The following is a 24659-nucleotide window of genomic DNA, read 5'->3' as shown; positions in this document are numbered from 1 at the left end:
GATACTTGAGCTGTACGTGTTTAGTCCTAGAATGAAATGCTGAGTTCTTTGCAATATGAATGGCACTTTGACTATCACTGTATAACGTGCCCATATCATGCTCCTTACCCAATTCACCCATAAACCTTTGTAACCAAATCATTTCTTTACTAGCCTCTGTAGCAGTAACATACTCTGCTTCTGTTGTTGAAAGTGCAACAACACTTTGGATTTTTGAAACCCAACTGACAGTCCTCCAACAGTAAATACATATCCTGTAGTGCTCCTCCTGTTATCCCTATCACCTGCCATATCTGCATCAACATATCCCTGTAGAGAAATGTTTGCACCACCAAAGCATAATGCTTGATTTGTGGTACCTTTCAAATATCTGAGAATCCATTTCACTGCCATCCAATGTTCCTTTCCTAGATTGTTCATGTACCTGCTTACAACTCCCACTGCATGTGCAATATCAGGCCTTGTGCAGACCATTGCATACATTAAGCTTCCAACTGCTGATGCATATGGAACTTTAGACATATAATCCATGTCTTCTTGGGTCTTTGGGCACATTTCCTTACTAAGTTTGAAATGGCTAGCAAAAGATGTACTGACTGGTTTTGCATTATGCATATTAAATATTTTCAACACCTTTTGTATGTACTCATTCTAAGACAATGTTAATTTGCGATTTTTCCTGTCTCTAGTGATTCTCATACCAAGGATTTGTTTTGCAGCTCCCAAATCCTTCATTGCAAATGAATTTTCTAATTTTCTTTTGAGTACATTTAATTCTTGCATGTTAGATCCTGCAACAAGCATGTCATCCACATACAATAATAATATAATATAGATGCCATCATTTTGCTTTTTCAGATAAACACAATGATCAGAGTAACATCTAGTATAACCTTGTTTAGGCATAAACTTGTCAAATTTTAGATACCACTACCTTGGAGCCTGTTTTAAGCCATACAAGCTCTTCTTCAACCTGCACACTAGTTTCTCCTTCCCTTTCACCTCATATCCTTGTGGTTGCTACATATATATCTCTTCCTCCAAATCCCCATGGAGAAAGGCTGTCTTTACATCTAACTGCTCAAGATGCAAATCTTCAGCTACTACAAGACTTAAAATAGTTCTGATTGAAGTCATTTTAACAACAGGAGAAAATATTTCATCAAAATAAATACCTTTCTTTTGTGCAAACCCCTTCACCACAAGTCTAGCTTTATACCTCTGTTTTCCTCCATCTTCCTCCATCTTCCTCCTTCAGCCTGTAAACCCATTTATTCTGCAATGCTATTTTACCTGCAGGCAACCTGACTAAGTCCCAAGTCTGGTTATGTGCTAAGGAGTCCATCTCTTCTTTCATGGCTTGCTCTCAATTCTTCCTAGTTTCTACCTGCACTGCTTCTTCATAACATTCAGGTTCACCAGAATCAGTCAACAATAAATAATATAATGAAGGAGAGTAACGTTCAGGGTGTCTACTTATCCTGGTAGATCTTCTAACACCACTTTCGGGTGTTTGGGGTGCCTGTTGTTGTTGTTGTGGTGGTTTCTATTGTTGTGTTTGTTGATTATTATTATTTTCAGGCACCTTTACTTTTTCAGTGATTTCGTCAAGAACTGCGTATTCCTTGCTTTCTTTTTCTTGCTTCTTTTCCTGCAACTGATTCTTATACAAGACCTTTTCATTGAATATTACATCTCTGCTCCTAATGATTTTGTGATTTTCATAATCATATAAGCGATAACCAAAATCATTAACACCATATCCAATAAAGGTACATTTCTTTGACTTTGCCTCAAGCTTTGTTCTATTTTCTTTATCAATATGGACAAAAGCCTCACAACCAAAAGGCTTTAAAAAAGAGTAGTTTACCTTTTTACCTGTCCATGCTTCCTCCGGAACACCACCATCCAAGGAACTTGAAGGCCCTTTGTTTATTAGATAAACAACAGTATCTACAGCATCTGCCCAAAACTGTAAAGGCAATCCTGCATGCAATCTCATGCACCTTGCACGCTCCATGATTGTTCTGTTCATCCTTTCTGACACACCATTTTCTTGTGGTGTTCTTGGAACTATCTTCTCTCTACGAATTCCATGCTCTGAACAGTACCTATCAAACTCTTTGCTGCAATATTCACCTCCATTGTCTGATCTAAGACACTTTAATTTCTTTCCTGTCTCAATCTCAACCAAAGCTTTCCATTTCTTGAAAGTATCAAATACATCAGATTTATTCTTAATACAATAAATCCAAGTTTTTCTAGTTGCATCATCAATAAATGTAACATAATAATGAGAGCCACCGAGAGATGATACCTGAGCAGGTCCCCATACATCTGTATGCACAAGCTCTAATTTTTTTTCTCTTCTTTTCTTTCCCAACTCTGAGAAATTTGACTCTCTTCTGTTTTCCATAAATGCAATTCTCACAGAAATCCAAATCAATATTCTTCAAACCCGGCAACAAATTCCTTGAGTGAAGAATCTTCATCCCCTTTTCACTCATGTGTTTGAGCCTATGATGCCATAATGCTGCATCTACTCCTTTGGAAGTTAAAGCATTAACAGAGTTAGAAATACCATTGCATAAATACAATGTACCAACATTTTCGCCTTTTGCTATTACCAGGGCTCCTTTGGTGACCTTCCAAGCTTTATCTGTGAAAGTTGTTACACAACCTTCACTGCCTAACTTCCCTGTTGAAATCAGATTTTTCTTTAGATATGGAACATGCCTCACCTCCTTTAATAGCCATTGGTTTCCATTCTGCTGTTTTACAAGAACCTTACCCATTCCAACGATTTTACAGGGTTTATCATCACCTAGACGAACTTGTCCAAAATCTCCTTAAACATAGTCATGAAAGTATTTCTTATTAGGTGTGGCATGGAATGAAGCCCCTGAATCTACCACCTAGGAATCAGTAATATTTTCGAAAGAAAGAATCAAAGCATCTTGTAAAACCTCACCTGTTACATTAGCTTCATGATTGTTTTCTTGTTGTGCATCTCCTTCTTTTCCCTTCCGAGATCTACAGTCTTTCTTTAGGTGTCCTTTCTTTCCACATTTCTAGCACACTATCCCCGATCTGGACTTGGATCTGCCTTTCCTTGATTTACTGCGATATCCTAAGCTCTTTCCTCTTTCCATTTTTCTTCCTATAGATTCTGCACTCAAAGCATTTCCCGATGTCTCACCGGAGCTTTTCCGTCACATTTCCTCGCTAAGGATAGCACCGACAAAGTCATCAAACTTTAAAGTACTAGATCCAGAAATGGAGTTACTAATGGCCATTACCAAACCATTCCAACTTTCTGGTAATGAGCGCAAGAATAACAGAGCTCTAACTTCATCATCGAAGTTTACCCCTACAAAACTTAACTGAATTGTAAGTGTATTAAAATCATTTAAATGGTTTGCAACAGATCCACCTTCCGACATATTCATATTAAATAACCGTTTCATAAGAAATACCTTGTTTGAGGCTGAGGGTTTTTCATATAGTTTCGACAACGCCTGCATCAAACCCTCTGTCATGGTTTCCTTCGAAATGTTGAAGGCAACTGACACAGCAAGGCACAACCGTATTGTCCTGAGTGCCTTTCTATCGAGAAGGTTCCATTCTTCGTCTTTCATACCCGCCGGCATCTTTGTTTTTCTGCCCAATGGTAGGTATAGATCTTTCTGATACAGATAATCTTCCATCTGCATCTTCCACAGCGAGAATTTTTGGCCGTTAAATTTCTCGACCCTAAACTTACCATCTTCCACCATTGCTCCCACTCGAACTAGGAACCCTTCTTTCCTGCGAGTTTATCAGCCAAATAGACCTTCGGCGCTGATACCAATTGTTAGAAAATTATATATTACGGAGCAATGGAACACATAAAATATTGCAGAAATATAAACACAGAAAACGCACAAAACAAGAGAGACACAGATATACGTGGTTCACCCAGTTTGGGCTATGTCCACCCCGAACAGCCAGTCCTTCCTTTCTATTATCCAGCAAAATGAAGAGACACAACCTACAGCAAATCCGCTGTAATATCCTCTGTTTTCTCTCACAGTCTCACCTCTCTGTTTCTCGCTCACTGAATACACATCTATCACACAGCCTCAAATACAATGCCCTCATACAAAGAGAGGGGTTGCCTTCTAGGGCAAAAAACCCTAAACTAAACATAAGTTCTACCGTCAGATCATCCGCCTAATGAACGACCTAGATTGACTAGAAATTACTATACTTTTACAAGGCAATTTTACATTTATTTTTGGCTTCGGGGGCGCTGTGGGATGGACAAGTCCCCCCCGCACCCCCCCGCGTGGAGGGATGTACAAAACTTCCTGGGGTATACATCCGGCTGAAACAAAGACCTCTGAACAATCATGCTCCACACACAACATTTTTTTATTGGATTAAAAGAAGAAGAAGAAAATCATCATCTTTGTATTTTTTGGGTCATGTTTATCTTAAAATGTATTCTTATAATAACTCTTTATATGCTTATAGTTCCTATATTAGTAGTTGTTAGCTACCTATAACAATAGGTTTCATATTTCATGATGGCTATAGAAGTTCCAAATATGCTCTGCTTTGATTATGCAAAGATCCCATATTTCCAAAGGAGTACAAGGTGTGTAAATAGCTTAATGGTTCCAAATTTTGATGGATGATTCAACAGTATAATCTGGATCATGCCATGTTTGAATTTTCTGTTGTAGAATAGAGAAAGAAGTCTGTCCAAACTGTCTAATCTTGGCAGACAAAGTAGTTCAGGTAGAGAAAAGAAGGCTCCCAACAGCTTAATCTGGGACCTTGGAAGAAATAAGGGCAGAAGTAGATATAAAACAAAAGAAAAAAGCCAAAGAAAAGAAAAGGCAAGCAAGGGTCTGCAAGTCCAAATGCACCCTCCAAGAAGGAATAAAAAATGCTAGGCAAAGTAGCTGGGTAAGTAGATGGGGTTGCAGAAGTGGTATTCATTTCCAGAGTGAATCTTGCTGGTTCAGATAAGAGAACAAGGCAAAGGAGCATGTCTAATTCCCCAAATCCCCTTCCATTCCTATTACTAACATCCCTTCATCAATGGAGAGTTATGAAAAGTCTGAAGTGTTATGATGGTTCTTATGACTCTAAAAGCCACATTTCCTATGTAAAAATTCTTTTCATTTTGATCTACTCCCTAAACTAAGTTAGTCTCAAACAAACTTAGTATTTTCTCCCTTCACTCATTTCCCCCATATTAACTCTAACTTTACTATGTAAATCCCCTATATTACCGTTCCCCTACTAGTATTAACACCATGGTGTATAAACCCCAAATTTTGTATAAATACCCCTCCCCTTGGCATTATAGCCAACAAGTTCTGTGTCAGGGATCAAATGACACCTGGTCATCTTGATGAACCTAAATCTAACCCCCTCCCCTCTTCTGAAGTCATTTGGCCCCTTAGAAAACTTCATTTGCCAAAAGAGCCTCATAAATGACCTTGTTTTACCCATACCCGCTTCATTTGCAAAAATAACCCAAAATACCCACTTTGTTCTCTTATCCAAAGTATTGGGGCTGTCTAATTGCGCATCGGAAAACCTTACAAAACCCCTTTATCCATGAAACCCCTTTGAAACTACCAAAAAACCCCGAAAAACCCACTTTCCGCTGCTTAAACCAAAGTTTGCACATATATTCAATTTTTTAGAATATATTGAAAAGACATTAAAAAATATATATTTATTCCTCCGCCCGTGGCCGTATCGACCTACCATGTCATTATCCCGTCCACCGTCAGATCCGACGGTCCTTATGGATGTCGGAGCGGTCCTCGTGACAGAGGTTTAGCGCCCGAGAAAGTGACGTTGCGTTACGTCAGGGCGCGGCCACGTGTCGCCCATTGAGGGCTCTCGGAGCAATCTCTGACAAGTGCAGGGCCGTATCATAACCGCCCCGAGAAACGGCAACTGTTAGGGCTAAACCGTAACCGTTAGGTCATTCACCGCCCGGTTTGCGGGTCCAGCGCCATCCCCACGACATCACCGTACCTGCCACCGCATCACACTTTTGTCCGCATCTGTGCCAGCGTGCCTGCCACCTCATTACCCCGTGGACCAATGGCTGCCCGCCACCTCGTCCGATGATGTCATGCTGACGTCATCCGAGGCTGACCCCACCCTATGACGTCATGCTGACGTCATCATAGAAAAAGCGCCAAATTGCAAAAGGTCCATATTTTAGCCAAAAAACGCGTTTTTTCATACTCTTCGCTCATTTGCTATTATTTCCTCTGCATGCTATTTCACGTCCTGAACTGCGCCACCTGCGGGAAACGACCTGAAGATCTCCAGAGCAACAATTCCACCCACAATTACGACCTCTGTTCACGGTTAGCCAGGTATTTCTCATAGTTCATCCTCCATATGCCTAAATTCACTGTAAATTGCTCAGAACGCTTAAGGAACACTGAAACTCACTATTTCACCGATAGTTTTCCTCTGCAACACTTCTAAATTACAACTGCAACCTTGAAACCACCAGCTGAGCCTTCATTTCCCGAGTTTTGGTCGAAAACTGTAAACTGCTCGCGCAAACGTGAGACAGTTGGTCAAGCTATTTAAACCTGCCAAAGAAGACCGAGGGAGACCAGGCATTGGTCTTATTCATAATTCGAGCAGTATTTCAATTGCTGCGTGCCCTCTCCACCCTCTGGTCCCTGTAATTCATAGTTGCATTGCAAAAAAGTCACTTCTGTGCTGTACTACTCACTTGAACTAATTCACCTGCAAGACAGAAACTGAATAAACCATGGAGACTCCAATTGCACTGAATATCAAGCCTCTCAATGCCCCTCACCAGGAATTAGAATGGAAAGCCCTGGGAGATATGGATTATCAAATGCTAGACTGGTTTCCATTAGGCTCCAAATATAATATCTAGATGCTGAATGAGTTGAGAGCCCAGCACCTTAGTGGAGCTGACATCCTAGGGGTTTGGGACTCAAACTTGCCCATCTACAACCTCCCCCAGGTAAATCCTATGCCAGAGTTGATCTACAGATGCTAGGAGTGCTATGATCCAGGCCAAAGAGCTGTCCTCAGCCCTACAGGCGCAATTCTGTTTCATATCACCCCAGAAAGCATAAATGAGATGCTGCACTTCCACACTGCAAAGCCATTGACCCCCCTCCAGATGCAGGACTTGATAAAGAAGGGGAATAAGTTGTCAAATGACCAGACCATCAAAATCAACCAACTGTTTGTAAAACCAGGGTCTGAAGCCATCAGAACTCCTCCTATTGGATATCATTACTTGAATGAATTGGGCAGAATGCTAGTGGATTTGATCAGCTATGTCCTAGGCTTCAAGGGAATGGAGGAGGTGGATGAAATCATAATGGCAATACTGTCTATATTCTCTCCTGGAAAACCTCCAGCTGTACATTATGATTATGCCACATACATTGCAGATAAGATCCATGACCAGTTCATGAACTTGAAGAGGGAAAGACTGTTCAGGTATACTTCATACATATACCACCTATTCTTGTTTTATCAGCCAGCCAGCTTCTCTGTTCCCTTGAAACAAGTCAATGCCCAGGGGAATCCAAGGTCAGTTGTGTTTTGGACCTCTGTTTTTCATTGTGCCTCAGTATCACCATACACATACTCTGAGTTCATAGACTCATTCATTCATCCAGCCATGACAGTATTGGATGGTGTTCCTCCTCCAAGGTTAACTGATGACATGAGGAGAATTCTCCACCTGAAAAAAACCTACAGCATTGGTAATTGGTACGTCTACCAAGACCACACAGTCATCAGAGTATATGGCTGTGAGTTGAAACCTTTTAGGTTGCCAAGGTATGTCCCCATGAGGCTTTTTGCCTTAGAATATTTCAGGCAATTTGGGAATGCCGACTACCTCCACTTTCAAAGCAAGAACAAAAAGGCACAGTTGAAAGTAAGGAGCCAGCTGGGCCCTTTCCTATACAACAGAAAAGAGGAGGGGTGGAAAGAGGCAAACAGTATCCTAGAGGCCCTCAAACTACAAACTAGCTTTGAATGGATACCCTATGATCCCAATCACTTTGTCTCCCTCAGGAGGATAAGATACAGATTGGGCAGCTATTCACAGGTAAGGTAGCCTGAGATTGAGCAATATGCCAATAAATTAAGCTAGGAAGAAGGTACCCTAGAAGAAGAAATTACTAGTGAGGAGCTGCTAGAGAGAGATGCTAGAAATATTCAAAAGAAAGCTGACTTAGAAACTTGTGGACAGGTCCCCCTCTCATACAAAAAACAACTTGGAGCAGCTGCCTCATCCTCAACAACGCACCATCAAGCTGCCATCAATCCTCCACAGACAGTCAACAAAGGAAAAGAAAAGCAGGTGGAACAGCCACCTCCTATAACCGAAGAGCAAATGGAAACCCTAATGCAACAACAAGAAGAAATGGAGCAGCAGGGAGAAGGGCAGCATCAAGAGGAGCAGCAACAACAACAAGAACAAAGGCAGGAACAGCCTGCCCAGCAAAAGCAAACAGCGGAAGCCCCTAAATCCACTAAACAAACTGAGCCTCCAAGGCAAGAAGTTTCACCTGATGCAACAATACTTCAGACTCCACAAAAGGAGGACACAAGCAGAAAAAGGGACAGAGAAACTCCCCTTACAACATCAGCAACTCATGGGGAGAAGAGGCAGAGAATCAATCCTCTTTCAGAGGAAGAGATACCAATAAGGCAGCCTCTGGGTATTGTCCCACCCAGCAGGGAAACATCAGCAAGTTCCTTTCAACATGAACAGGATAGAGCAATGGGAGGAGAAGTGAGTTCCTCTAGGCAGCAAAGGGAAGGTGGGCCTAGTATTAAACAACAGTTCATCGATATTAAAATGAGAAATGAGCCCATCAAGAGACAACTGTACAACCATCTGCTAAACTTGGCTCCCACCAATCAGCAAAGACTCATGTCTGCATATGATGTGTAGGAAGGCAAAATGATCATGAGTCATTTCATGCCAACAGCAGCACAGCCCCAATCTGCCTCTGATTATTTGAGGACTAACTTGCAAGTCCTTGCCAAGGATATCCACCCAATGGACAAGATAGAACTGCACAAGCAAACGGGTGAGATGGTCTATGCTTCCCTGGCAGACCAAACCTTGGATAACTATAAGCTGCAAAATAGCCTTAACAATACAGCCTCTCAACTGGAGTTGGAGAGGGCATCATCCCAGGCAAAGGACAACAGAATAAGGTCCTTGGAAGACATAATCATTGAGATTGGACATGATCCCAAAGATATCAAAGGGATACAAGAGGTATTGAAGTTGAGGGATGCTGACATGGCAGCCTTGAGGAGAAAGATCAAACTCCCTTCCATAATTCACCCTCAAACAGATGAGGTGGCCCAGCAAAGGCATGATCAAGAGGCCACGACCTTGCTGATATCTCTATACAAGGAGCTAATCCGGACTCAAGACAAACTAGGAGAATCTGAGGCTGCAAAGGCAGCACTACAGGCAACACTGAAGCAAAGAGAAGAGGGTCAAACCTCCCAGCCTCCCCCTGAAATAATCAATCTTGAGGAAGCTCCTCCAACAACTGCCCCTCCTCCCCAGCAAACAGGGCCTACAGCACCAACTACATCAACAACTGCACCAACAACAGAGCAGACTCACAGTCTGGATATGCAGAAGCTCCAAAATGAAATTCAAGTCCTGGAAGCTCAAATGTTGGAGCTCAATTCAGCCAAAGAATCTTTGGCTAAAGTAAATGAGAGATATGATAAGAGCAAACAGAATGCAGCTGAAAAGGAACGAGAAATAAAAGCTTTAAAGAAGAGGATAACTGAGCTTGAGAAGGAGCTCACACTAGAAAAGGTGACAGCAGAGCTAAAAGAAGTCCTTTGGGCCAATGTTGGCCGGTCTATCACCAATCAGTGGCAGTACATTGAGACTATAGATGAACAATCAGTACTCATTGCAAAGGCAAACAGGGAAATACACAGAGCTAGAGCAAGCCTTGGCAACATGCCTGATGCTGCCACCAGAATGATCAATATTTTAAATAACAAGACAAGCTCTCAACTGGCCACCATGGGAATTGCTCACAGGACTGAGACAATCTCAATGGTTAAAAGGGTCCTGACACTACGAAACCTGGTTGGAACATTGGAAAGAAGAACCCAGGATATGCAGACTGAAATCAACAAGTTCATGGACAGATTTCAGGCATTACAGAACAGAGGCCTCCCTAGCATATTAAGCAGTGTAGGAAGACTGCTTACCCTTGAAAACTACACTAAGAGGGTCGATGCCTATGCTGCAGGACAAATTGCAAGACAGCCCAGCACTTCAGCAGAATCAGGGCCAGCATCAGGGAAAACTTTATACAATAGGGTGGACAACCTATTTTTTATTATGAATGAGATCAATCATCTGTTCGATGTGCCTCCAAACTTTTTTAAGTATACAGAAGCAGATGAAACCATAGAGGCAATTGTGAATCACCAGTTGCCCACACAGGAAGTCTGGAAGAATTTGACACAGATAATATTATCAAGCCAGAACCTGTAAATGTTAATGTTTTCCAGTTTATAAGTAAGTCATACACAGGCAGAATTTTGATAGATAAGCATACAGAGCAAAGATTAAAGGCTGAGCCAACTCAGCAGGGCTATTCGGTCACTACAGCAGCAATCACAGTTACAGATGGCAAACCCGAGAAAATACAGCGCAACAAGAAATAAAGACGCGTTATTCAGCATTAAAGCAAAGCGGCTCAACCGACTCAATGACCTCCAAAGGTCAAATTATCCTCTGACAGACATAAAGAGCATTTATGCTGCATTCAAAGTTGCAATAACTTCTTTTCTACTTTCTGTACCAAACTATGAAGATATTTTCTCTCTCAGATGACTCAATGCCTGAGATATTTTGTATGAACATTCCTATAAAGTCCCCTTCGCTTGAGCTTGCAAGGGTTGTTGTTGATTTCTCCTGAAGAAGTTCTTATGTTGTAATCCTTTCAGAAGTTAATAAAGAAAGTGATGGAATTTCTCGGATTTCTGAAGTGTTGAATGCGTACTGGTGTCTGTTGGAAACTGTTGGATTCCTGTGTATTTCGCCATACAATAAGTCTCTCTAACTCTCTCTGTTATGTATTTTGTTTGTTAAAATCCATATGTCATCTCACTTTAAATATCTAGCAACAAGGAAAAAGAATAACTTTCAGGATTTATTCAATGAATACCCTGAGTTCAATCCGCGTTGTTAATGAATGTTTTCTTCAGATGCAATCTTGATAAGTGTAATTCTTAATTGCTGCACTTTCAGAATACATCTTTCACAGTAGCCTTTGTCACAGGAATTCAAATTTGCTCCTGTGCAGCGTGTTACACTTTCACCTCACCAGCTTAATAGAAAATTCTTAATTGCTTTCTATTGGTTGACATACATCACCATTTAAGCTAAGTTTGTTTGTCTAAAATACAAAATAGGCCCTGCAGTTTGAGCACCACCAATCCTGCATATCAAATCATTTCACAATTCCAGACTCCATTGCCCAATGGTATTTCACTCCTCAAACACTACACTGTAAGACCTGAAAGAAGTCCTTCAACCAAAACATAAACCAAAACCTGAGCATAATACCTAGCCTAAAACAACATCATAACAGAGACAAATCATAAAGAGAGAGCCCTCTCTGATTACAGTTTGGCTAGAAACTATGATCCAAAGATTGGTTAGTGGTTACCCCGGCCGTATTCCCTAGGGAGTCATAGGGAACAACCTGGGTGTTAACATAATTGGCAACTCCGCTGGGGATGCTTGAGTTTTTTCAATTACCATATATTTTCATAGTTACTATCAAGCCTGAAATCAGCCAAGAGGCCTTTAATCTATTTCTGTATCACATTAACAGCTTTGAGGAGGAGCTTGTTTAGGGAATCTTCATCTTAGCTCTGAGAATATATAGCCATTCTAAAAATCTCCATTCAGCCCTTGCAGATATAAAACTTCCTACAAAATCCCAAAAAACAGGTTGGAAGCTGGCTCCTAAGAAAAATCCACGGCACACTAGCGCAAATCCTGACCCTAATCCACCCATCATTGTTGATAATCCAAATACCATCCCTAGAAATATTAGGAGGCAGCAAAGGCAGGAGCAACCTGCTGATTTGACCTCAGAGTCAGATCATCCCAGCCTCATCCCTACTCCATGCAAGGTCCTTTTCCGGTCCACCCCTAGTTCCCCTAGCTCACCGTCCACATCTCAAACTCCTCCTCTTACATCCTCATCCACTGCTCATATCCCCTTGACCAACACTCTAGGTTCATCCTCACTTGTCACCCCTATCGTACCCGCTGTTCCTATTATCCCAGCTGCCCCTGTTAATCCTCTAAATCCTGTAAATATGGCTAACAGATATGCACCCTTACAGATACCAGCTAATGCTGCAGCTTTACCTCAAGATTACCAAAGCAAAATCTCATATTTTGACTCCAATGGCTCTCTAACAGCTGTCCAGCATGCAAAGAAGATGCAAGACCATTTTGAGACCTATGAAATAGATGATGACAGTGTCAGAATGAGGATGTTTGTTCAAAGCCTAACCGGGGATGTAAGAACTTGGTTTAGATCCCTGAATGCAAACTCCATTACAACTCCTGATGAACTGTATCAAGCCTTTACTACTAGATGGGAAAAGAAGAAGGATCCTCTGCACATACTTGGTGAATATGAAACAATCAAGAGAGGTCCTCAAGAGACCGTTCTGGAGTATTGTGCTAGATTCAACAATGTGTACAATGCAATACCACAAAACCTAAGACCTCCTCCTGATTTGGCCTTGTACAAATTCCCTGATGGATTTGATCCTGACATGGCATATCAGTTGAAGGAAAGAGAACCTGAAACCCTTGAAGACGCTCAAAAGGCTGTTGTCACAGTGGAAGCAAACCTGATTGCCAAAAGAAACAGGGCAAGGTTGGAAAAGAGAAATATATACAAAGAAGAACCTACAGCCTTTGACCAAAAACTTGATGCAATACTTAATGGTATGAAAAGGTTGGGTGATAGGGTAGAATCAGTTGAGAGAAAAGCATCATGGGAAGCACCACAAAACAATCCTCCTAGGAATCCAAATTTTAGGAGAAATCCAAACCCAAACATTGGCAAGCCCAGTGTTGACCAGGACATAAGACCCCCTTTCCAAGAAAATTATGCAGAAACTTCCACATCAGCTGAGCCCAATGAAGATCCTGAGATTAATTTAATGGGTCTAGATGGTGAAAGTCAAGTTTTCTTAACACAAGAGGATCATGAGGATGATGAAATCAAACTATTCCAAACTAGATCAGGTGAATCATTTGACTTCAAACAAGGCTATGACACTGCTGTTTATGAAGTCCATAAACAATACAAGCTGAGGAGCAGAACTGTGAATGTTAACCAGCCTGAAAAGAAAAAGGATAATCAGCAACCCGAAGGAGTCACAGGCACAGAACCTAATGACAAAATAAATTCACATACACAAGAAGTGATTGTTGAAGATATCACCGAACCACTGTCCATAAAACAGCAGCCTACGGTCACTCCCCCTTCTCATCCTTATTCAACTATTTCTCCTCAAGAGATGAGTAAAAAGGATAAGTCCCAAAATCAAGACAAAAATCAAGAAGAAGATGTAATGAATAAGGAGAGGACTGTCACCTATAACCCCAGAACCCAATCTGAAAAATCCTTTGATCTAGAAACTGAAATTGGCAAAATAAAGATAGCTATTCCTCTCGTGGAACTAGCCAAGCATGACATCTATAAACTACAGATCAAAAGGTCCCTTCAACTCACTAGTAACAAAGATGATGTCAATGTGATGGATGACACCCCAGAACTCCTGTTTGGCCCAGAAGTGGATGGAAAAACAGTAGTCACAGGGGTACTGCCTTTCTATGTCAGTTTGCATATTCATGATAAAATACTACACAATGCAATGTTTGACTCAGGTGCCTCTCACAACCTCATGCCAAAAGCAGTCATGGAAAGACTGAATTTGGACATAACAAGACCATACAAGGACCTGTTTTCCTTTGATTCCAGCCAAGTCAAGTGCCTAGGTCTCATAAAAGATTTATGTGTGTCTTTGGTTCAATACCCAAACAAGACAATCCTAATGGATGTGGTAGTTGCTGATATCCCACCCAAGTATGGGATGCTGTTATCAAGATCATGGGGAGCTAAACTCCAAGGTTCCCTCCAATTAGACATGTCATATGCCACCATCTCTATTTTTGGGCAACCAAAAAGACTGTACAGAGAAACACTAATGAAATACATGGTCAGCAGTGAGGAAAAGCCTCAAAACTTTCCCATATATGCTATCCATTCAGACATAGACTCATACATTCTCTTCAATGACACCACAACTCCCTCAAAAGGTGAGGATGAAACCAAGATATTCATACAAGAGAAAGACTCAAGGGAAAGTTTCAGCACCCATGAAACAACAGCCAATCAAACACTAGATGTTGCTGCTACCCTAGTTGTCCAGAACATCCAATCAAATGATGAGACTGTCCTAGAAGACAAGCTAGAGAAAAAACCACAATTGCTACTCACATTACCAGCTCATGAACATATCATCAAATCTCCTTCCCAACAGGACATTCTATGGTTCCTTGAATTTGATGGTGCAGTTAACAAATTAGGAGCAGGGGCTGGAGTTTGGGTACACAATAAAGAAAATAGCTATGCAGAAGGCAGAGCCTATAGATTGAATTTCAGATGTACTAATAACATGGCAGAATATGAAGCTCTTTTACTAGGCCTCAAGTTAGTAAAGTTCCTAAAAGCTGCCAGGGTTTCAATCATGGGTGATTCAGATTTAGTTATTCAACAAGTGAAAGGAAACTTTGTCACCAATGACAAAATACTAAGGACTTATAGATCTGCTGTTGCTGAGGTACTAAACTCCTTCTTTGAATTCCAAATCACCAAGATTTCTAGGACCCACAATCTACATGCTCATAGTTTAGCCACCTTTGCAAGTACCTGCAAGCTGCCTTTTGAGCCCCATCATTGTTTCACAGCTGAGATAAAACACAGACCCTCCATCCCAAACAATGTTAAAGATTGGCAAGTATTTGAGGATGATATACAAATAAACAATTTTTTGACTTTGCAGCAAGAATTTTCAGGACTAAATATTGACAATGACAGAGCAAGTCAATCACAAATACTTGAGACAGCAAGTCAATCACAAATATTTGATGGAGCAAGTCCATCACAAATACAGTTTCAACAGACTACTCAGCCAATATCACCCAGAACTGCAAAACTAATGCTGAGTCCAACCATTTTCAACAAGGAAAACATTCAGCAAATTCAACAAATCAACTATGAAGAGGTGGCCAATGCTGAAACTGAAATCATAGAGCTGAAAGACAATTTCCTACCAACAGGCCTAACTCCCCTAGAAGACATCTTTGACTCGAATGATATTCCCAGAAAACCTAAAATGCAGCCCTTGAATGCAGCCATTGAAGAATGTAACATAGGTACAATTGACAAACCCAAGATAATTAAATTATCTGCATCTTTTCCGCCTGATCAAAAGCCCAAATACATTGACCTCTTTAAAGAGTTCCAGGATGTTTTTGCATGGAGCTATGAGGACCTAAAGTCCTATGATACCTCTGTAATCCAGCACACTATCCCTCTCAAACCTGATCAAAAGCCCTTTAAACAAAAACTGAGGAGAATAAATCATATGCTTCTCCCAGCAATGGAACAAGAAGTACAGAAAATGTTTAAGGCAGGCATCATAGCACCAATCAGATTCTCTGAATGGATCTCCAACTTAGTCCCTACAAGAAAGAAGACTGGTGAAATTAGGCTGTGTGTGGATTTGAGGAATCTGAACCAAGTATCCCTCAAAGACAATTAACCCTTACCCAAGATGGATCACATTTTGCAGAGAGTAGTGGGGGCTTCCAGAATTTCTCTACTTGATGGATTTTCAGGCTTCAATCAAATCCTAGTTCACCCTGATGATCAGGACAAAACAACATTTACAACCCCATGGGGAACTTTCAAATATGTAAAGATGCCTTTTGGATTGAAAAATGCAGGGGCAACATTTCAAAGAGCAATGGATATTGCTTTTGCAAAGGAGATTCATGACTTTTTAGTCATTTACCTAGATGACCTTACACCTTTCTCAAAGTCAGACCAAGAACATATAAGACATCTGAGACAGATCTTCCTAAAATGCAGAAAATATGGAATCTCCTTGAATCCTAAGAAATCCCTGTTTGGTTTAGAAGAAGGTAAACTATTGGGCCATATCATTTCTAAAGATGGCATTAGAATTGACCCAGATAGGATACAAGCTATCCTACAAATGCCTCACCCAAGAAATGTCAAAGAGTTGCAAGGATTCTTAGGAAAAATCAATTTCTTAAGAAGGTTTATCCCAAACCTAGCAGAACTAATCAGATTATTGAATAACATGCTAAAAAAGGATTCAAAAGTCAAATGGACTGTTGAAGCCAATCAAGCCTTTGAAGGTATAAAATTGGCCCTTACCCAAACTCCAGTCTTGACTAATCCTCAGTTTGACAGAGAATTTATCATTTTCTCTTTTGCCTCCCAACACACTATTGCTGCTGTTCTATTACAAAAAGATGACCAAGGAAATGAAAAGCCAATTGCTTTCTTTAGCAGAGCTCTTAGAGATGCACCTTTAAAGTATCAAATCATGGAAAAGCAAGCTTATGCTTTAGTCAAAGCAATTAAAGACTTTAGGATTTACATCCTTTATTCCCATGTTATAGCATATGTGCCAAGTCCAATTGTCAAAGACATTCTCACTCAAGAAAACTTAGAAGGAAGAAGAGGAAAATGGATTGCCCGCATCTTGGAATTTGACATTGAGATAAAACCTACAAAACTAATAAAAGGGCAAGGCTTGGCCAAATTAATGACAGATACAAATTTTCAAGCCTTAGACATCAATCAGCTGGACAGTGAACCGGAGTTGGCGACTCCAAAGATCAATGTAGCCTTTGAACAATCTCCTTGGTACTCTGATATCTGTTATGTCTTGCAAAACCTGTGTGCTCCCCCAGGACTGTCCAAAACTAAGTGTAGGTTCTTGAAAATGAAAACATCAAGATTTTGTGTGATGGATGGCAATCTGCTTTGGAAAAACCATGAAGGTATATTGCTGCACTGTTTAATGGAAAATGAAGCTGACAATATCACAAAAGAATTTCATGCAGGTGACTGTGGTGGACACTTGTACTGGAAGTCCACTGTGGATAAGATACTAAGGGCTGGATACTACTGGCCTACCATGTTCTCTGATGTCAAAAAATTCATCACCTCATGTCATAAATGTCAAGTGTTTGAAGGAAAGAGACAGTTGCTGCCACTTCCTTTAAGGCCTATTGCAACAGAGAGACCTTTTCAACAATGGGGATTGGACTTCATTGGGGAAATTCATCCCTCATCTTCAGGCCAACACAGATGGATCTTAACAGCCACAGACTACTTCACTAAGTGGATTGAAGCTGCCCCATGCAAACAAGCCAATGATTCAATAATTATTCAGTTCTTGGAGAACAACATATTGGCTAGATTTGGCTGCCCTGACAAAATAATTACAGACAATGCTGCTGCTTTCAGATCTAAAAAGATGGTGAATTTCTGCCATAAATTTCATATTACCTTGGGCCATTCTACTGCATACTATCCCCAAGGAAATGGCCTTGCTGAATCATCAAACAAAAGCCTGCTGAACATCATAAAGAAGGTGTTGGAAGAAAACAAAAAGAATTGGCACAAGAAGCTTGTGAATGCCCTATGGGCAGATAGACTAACAACCAAAAGATCAATTGGGACCAGCCCATATGAGTTGGTTTATGGATTAGAGGCCAAGTTCCCCTCATCCTTAGGAGTGCCTGTTATGAAGCTTCTCCAAGAAAGCCAAGCCGAACCAAATGACATGCAAAGAAGGATAAATCAAATCATATGTCTGCAGCAAACCAGAGATCAAGTTTTCAGCAGAGTTCAGGTATTACAAGAAAAACTGAAGAAGGCCTTTGATAGAAGAACCAAGGCAGAAGATTTTAATGTTGGTGATAAAGTCCTCAAGTGGGATGCAAGGAGAGAAGACAAAGGAAAGCATGGAAAATTTGATTCCTTATGGAGAGGACCATTTGCTGTCCAAGCAGTGCAAGGTAACAATACCTATTTCCTTAAAAGTCTAACTGAAACTGACTTGGATGAAGGTCCTGTGAATGGCAGGATGCTGAAGCATTATTTTGACTATTACCCATGAGTACAGCCTGAGGTTCCCTTGTATATATGCAGATGTATATATTATTTTCTGTTTAGATTGTAAAAATGCAGTTTTTTGAAGATTATTGACTATCAGCAGAAGGCACATAGAATCAGAGATAAACCAAGAAGGAAAAGCACAATTTTGGCATTTCAAAGCAGCATACGGCAAGTTTTGGATAAAACATGTTAAGGGCCAAGGCAATCTGACCTGCTGTTCTTGGTCTTTCAAATGAAAAACCATCCCCATGTGGAGCCACTGTTAGCTACCTATACCAATAGGTTTCATATTTCATGATGGCTATAGAAGTTCCAAATATGCTCTGCTTTGATTATGCAAAGATCCCATATTTCCAAAGGAGTACAAGGTGTGTAAATAGCTTAATGGTTCCAAATTTTGATGGATGATTCAACAGTATAATCTGGATCATGCCATGTTTGAATTTTCTGTTGTAGAATAGAGAAAGAAGTCTGTCCAAACTGTCTAATCTTGGCAGACAAAGTAGTTCAGGTAGAGAAAAGAAGGCTCCCAACAGCTTAATCTGGGACCTTGGAAGAAATAAGGGCAGAAGTAGATAGAAAACAAAAGAAAAAAGCCAAAGAAAAGAAAAGGCAAGCAAGGGTCTGCAAGTCCAAATGCACCCTCCAAGAAGGAATAAAAAATGCTAGGCAAAGTAGCTGGGTAAGTAGATGGGGTTGCAGAAGTGGTATTCATTTCCAGAGTGAATCTTGCTGGTTCAGATAAGAGAACAAGGCAAAGGAGCATGTCTAATTCCCCAAATCCCCTTCCATTCCTATTACTAACATCCCTTCATCCATGGAGAGTTATGAAAAGTCTGAAGTGTTATGATGGTTCTTATGACTCTAAAAGCCACATTTCCTATGTAAAAATTCTTTTCATTTTGATCTACTCCCTAAACTAAGTTAGTCTCAAACAAACTTAGTATTTTCTCCCTTCACTCATTTCCCCCATATTAACTCTAACTTTACTATGTAAATCCCCTATATTACCGTTCCCCTACTAGTATTAACACCATGGTGTATAAACCCCAAATTTTGTATAAATACCCCTCCCCTTGGCATTATAGCCAATAAGTTCTGTGTCAGGGATCAAATGACACCTGGTCATCTTGATGAACCTAAATCTAACCCCCTCCCCTCTTCTGAAGTCATTTGGCCCCTTAGAAAACTTCATTTGCCAAAAGAGCCTCATAAATGACCTTGTTTTACCCATACCCGCTTCATTTGCAAAAATAACCCAAAATACCCACTTTGTTCTCTTATCCAAAGTATTGGGGCTGTCTAATTGCGCATCGGAAAACCTTACAAAACCCCTTTATCCATGAAACCCCTTTGAAACTACCAAAAAACCCCGAAAAACCCACTTTCCGCTGCTTAAACCAAAGTTTGCGCATATATTCAATTTTTCGGAATATATTGAAAAGACATTAAAAAATATATATTTATTCCTCCGCCCGTGGCCGTATCGACCTACCATGTCATTATCCCGTCCACCGTCGGATCAGATCCAAGAGATCCGACGGTCCTTATGGATGTCGGAGCGGTCCCCGTGACAGAGGTTTAGCGCCCGAGAAAGTGACGTTGCGTTACGTCAGGGCGCGGCCACGCGTCGCCCATTGAGGACTCTCGGAGCAATCTCTGACAAGTGCGGGGCCGTATCATAACCGCCCTGAGAAACCGTAGCTGTTAGGGCTAAACCGTAACCGTTAAGTCATTCACCGCCCGGTTTGCGGGTCCAGCGCCATCCCCACGACATCACCGTACCTGCCACCGCATCACATTTTTGTCCGCATCTGTGCCAGCGTGCCTGCCACCTCATTACCCCATGGACCAATGGCTGCCCGCCACCTCGTCTGATGACGTCATGCTGACGTCATCCGAGGCTGACCCCACCCTATGACGTCATGCTGACGTCATCACAGAAAAAGCGCCAAATTGCAAAAGGTCCATATTTTAGCCAAAAAACGCGTTTTTTCATACTCTTCGCTCATTTGCTATTATTTCCTCTGCATGCTATTTCACGTCCTGAACTGCGCCACCTGCGGGAAACGACCTGAAGATCTCCAGAGCAACAATTCCACCCACAGTTACGACCTCTGTTCGCGGTTAGCCAGGTATTTCTCATAGTTCATCCTCTATATGCCTAAATTCACTGTAAATTGCTCAGAACGCTTAAGGAACACTGAAACTCACTATTTCACCGATAGTTTTCCTCTGCAACACTTCTAAATTACAACTGCAACCTTGAAACCACCAGCTGAGCCTTCATTTCCCGAGTTTTGGTCGAAAACTGTAAACTGCTCACGCAAACGTGAGACAGTTGGTCAAGCTATTTAAACCTGCCAAAGAAGACAGAGGGAGACCAGGCATTGGTCTTATTCATAATTCGAGCAGTATTTCAATTGCTGCGTGCCCTCTCCACCCTCTGGTCCCTGTAATTCACAGTTGCATTGCAAAAAAGTCACTTCTGTGCTGTACTACTCACTTGAACTAATTCACCTGCAAGACAGAAACTGAATAAACCATGGAGACTCCAATTGCACTGAATATCAAGCCTCTCAATGCCCCTCACGAGGAATTAGAATGGAAAGCCCTGGGAGATATGGATTATCAAATGCTAGACTGGTTTCCATTAGGCTCCAAATATAATATCCAGATGCTGAATGAGTTGAGAGCCCAGCACCTTAGTGGAGCTGACATCCTAGGGGTTTGGGACTCAAACTTGCCCATCTACAACCTCCCCTAGGTAAATCCTATGCCAGAGTTGATCTACAGATGCCAGGAGTGCTATGATCCAGGCCAAAGAGTTGTCCTCAGCCCTACAGGCGCAATTCTGTTTCATATCACCCCAGAAAGCATAAATGAGATGCTGCACTTCCACACTGCAAAGCCATTGACCCCCCTCCACATGCAGGACTTGATAAATAAGGGGAATAAGTTGTCAAATGACCAGACCATCAAAATCAACTAGCTGTTTGTAAAACCAGGGTCTGAAGCCATCAGAACTCCTCCTATTGGATATCATTACTTGAATGAATTGGGCAGAATGCTAGTGGATTTGATCAGCTATGTCCTAGGCTTCAAGGGAATGGAGGAGGTGGATGAAATCATAATGGCAATACTTTCTATATTCTCTCCTGGAAAACCTCCAGCTGTACATTATGATTATGCCACAAACATTGCAGATAAGATCCATGACCAGTTCATGAACTTGAAAAGGGAAAGACTGTTCAGGTATACTTCATACATATACCACCTATTCTTGTTTTATCAGCCAGCCAGCTTCTCTATTCCCTTGAAACAAGTCAATGCCCAGGGGAATCCAAGGTCAGTTGTGTTTTGGACCTCTGTTTTTCATTGTGCCTCAGTATCACCATACACATACTCTGAGTTCATAGACTTATTCATTCATCCAGCCATGACAGTATTGGATGGTGTTCCTCCTCCAAGGTTAACTAATGACATGAGGAGAATTCTCCACCTGAACAAAACCTACAGCATTGGTAATTGGTACCTCTACCAAGACCACACAGTCATCAGAGTATATGGCTATGAGTTGAAACCTTTTAGGTTGCCAAGGTATGTCCCCATGAGGCTTTTTGCCTTAGAATATTTCAGGCAATTTGGGAATGCCGACTACCTCCACTTTCAAAGCAAGAACAAAAAGGCACAGTTGAAAGTAAGGAGCCAGCTGGGCCCTTTCCTATACAACAGAAAAGAGGAGGGGTGGAAAGAGGCAAACAGTATCCTAGAGGCCCTCAAACTGCAAACTAGCTTTGAATGGATACCCTATGATCCCAATCACTTTGTCTCCCTCAGGAGGATAAGATACAAATTGGGCAACTATTCACACATAAGGCATCCTGAGATTGAGCAGTATGCCAATAAATTAAGCTGGGAAGAAGTTACCCTAGAAGAAGAAATTACTAGTGAGGAGCTGCTAGAGAGAGAGGCTAGAAATATTCAAAAGAAAGCTGACTTAGAAACTTGTGGACAGGTTCCCCTCTCATACAAAAAGCAACTTGGAGCAGCTGCCTCGTCCTCAACAACGCACCATCAAGCTGCCATCAATCCTCCACAGACGTCAACAAAGGCAAAGAAAAGCAGGTGGAACAGCCACCTCCTATGACCGAAGAGCAAATGGAAACCGTAATGCAGCAACAAGAAGAAATGGAGCAGCAGGGAGAAGGGCAGCAGCAAGAGGAGCAGCAACAACAACAATAACAAAGGCAGGAACAGCCTGCCCAGCAAAAGCAAACAGCGGAAGCCCCTAAATCCACTAAACAAACTGAGCCTCCAAGGCAAGAAGTTTCACCTGATGCAAAAATACTTCAGACTCCACAAAAGGAGGACACAAGCAGGAAAAGGGACAGAGAAACTCCCCTTACAACATCAGCAACTCATGGGGAGAAGAGGCAGAGAATCAATCCTCTTTCAGAGGAAGAGATACCAATAAGGCAGCCTCTGGGTATGGTCCCACCCAGCAGGGAAACATCAGCAAGTTCCTTTCAACAGGAACAGGATAGAGCAATGGGAGGAGAAGTGAGTTCCTCTAGGCAGCAAAGGGAAGGTGGGCCTAGTATTAAACAATAGTTCATCGATATTAAAATGAGAAATGAGCCCATCAAGAGACAACTGTACAACCATCTGCTAAACTTGGCTCCCACCAATCAGCAAAGACTCATGTCTGCATATGATGTGCAGGAAGGCAAAATGATCATGAGTCATTTCATGCCAACATCAGCACAGCCCCAATCTGCCTCTGATTATTTGAGGACTAACTTGCAAGTCCTTGCCAAGGATATCCACCCAATGGACAAGATAGAACTGCACAAGCAAACGGGTGAGATGGTCTATGCTTCCCTGGCAGACCAAACCTTGGATAACTATAAGCTGCAAAATAGCCTTAACAATACAGCCTCTCAACTGGAGTTGGAGAGGGCATCATCCCAGGCAAAGGACAACAGAATAAGGTCCTTGGAAGACATAATCATTGAGATTGGACATGATCCCAAAGATATCAAAGGGATACAAGAGGTATTGAAGTTGAGGGATGCTGACATGGCAGCCTTGAGGAGAAAGATCAAACTCCCTGCCACAATCCACCCTCAAACAGATGAGGTGGCCCAGCAAAGGCATGATCAAGAGGCCACGACCCTGTTGATATCTCTATACAAGGAGCTAATCCGGACTCAAGACAAACTAGGAGAATCTGAGGCTGCAAAGGCAGCACTACAGGCAGCACTGAAGCAAAGAGAAGAGGGTCAAACCTCCCAGCCTCCCCCTGAAATAATCAATCTTGAGGAAGCTCCTCCAACAACTGCCCCTCCTCCCCAGCAAACAGGGCCTACAGCACCAACTACATCAACAACTGCACCAACAACAGAGCAGACTCATAGTCTGGATATGCAGAAGCTCCAAAATGAAATTCAAGTCCTGGAAGCTCAAATGTTGGAGCTCAATTCAGCCAAAGAATCTTTGGCTAAAGTAAATGAGAGATATGATAAGAGCAAACAGAATGGAGCTGAAAAGGAACGAGAAATAAAAGCTTTAAAGAAGAGAATAATTGAGCTTGAGAAGGAGATCACACTAGAAAAGGTGACAGCAGAGCTAAAAGCAGTCCTTTGGGCCAATGTTGGCCGGTCTATCACCAATCAGTGGCAGTACATTGAGACTATAGATGAACAATCAATACTCATTGCAAAGGCAAACAGGGAAATACACAGAGCTAGAGCAAGCCTTGGCAACATGCCTGATGCTGCCACCAGAATGATCAATATTTTAAATAACAGGACAAGCTCTCAACTGGCCACCATGGGAATTGCTCACATGACTGACACAATCTCAATGGTTAAAAGGGTCCTGACACTACGAAACCTGGTTGGAACATTGGAAAGAAGAACCCAGGATATGCAGACTGAAATCAACAAGTTCATGGACAGATTTCAGGCATTACAGAACAGAGGCCTCCCTAGCATATTAAGCAGTGTAGGAAGACTGCTTACCGTTGACAACTACACTAAGAGGGTTGATGCCTATGCTGCAGGACAAATTGCAAGGCAGCCCAGCACTTCAGCAGAATCAGGGCCAGCATCAGGGCAAACTTTATACAATAGGGTGGACAACCTATTTTTTATTATGAATGAGATCAATCATCTGTTCGATGTGCCTCCAAACTTTTTTAAGTATACAGAAGCAGATGAAACCATAGAGGCAATTGTGAATCACCAGTTGCCCACACAGGAAGTCTGGAAGAATTTGACACAGATAATATTATCAAGCCAGAACCTGTAAATG

Source organism: Pinus tabuliformis, chromosome 4_2 (genome assembly GCF_031772625.1).
Source record: "Pinus tabuliformis cultivar Carrire ecotype Pingquan chromosome 4_2, CPIR1, whole genome shotgun sequence".
Lineage (NCBI taxonomy): Eukaryota > Viridiplantae > Streptophyta > Pinopsida > Pinales > Pinaceae > Pinus > Pinus tabuliformis.
This window is presented reverse-complemented; position numbering follows the sequence as displayed.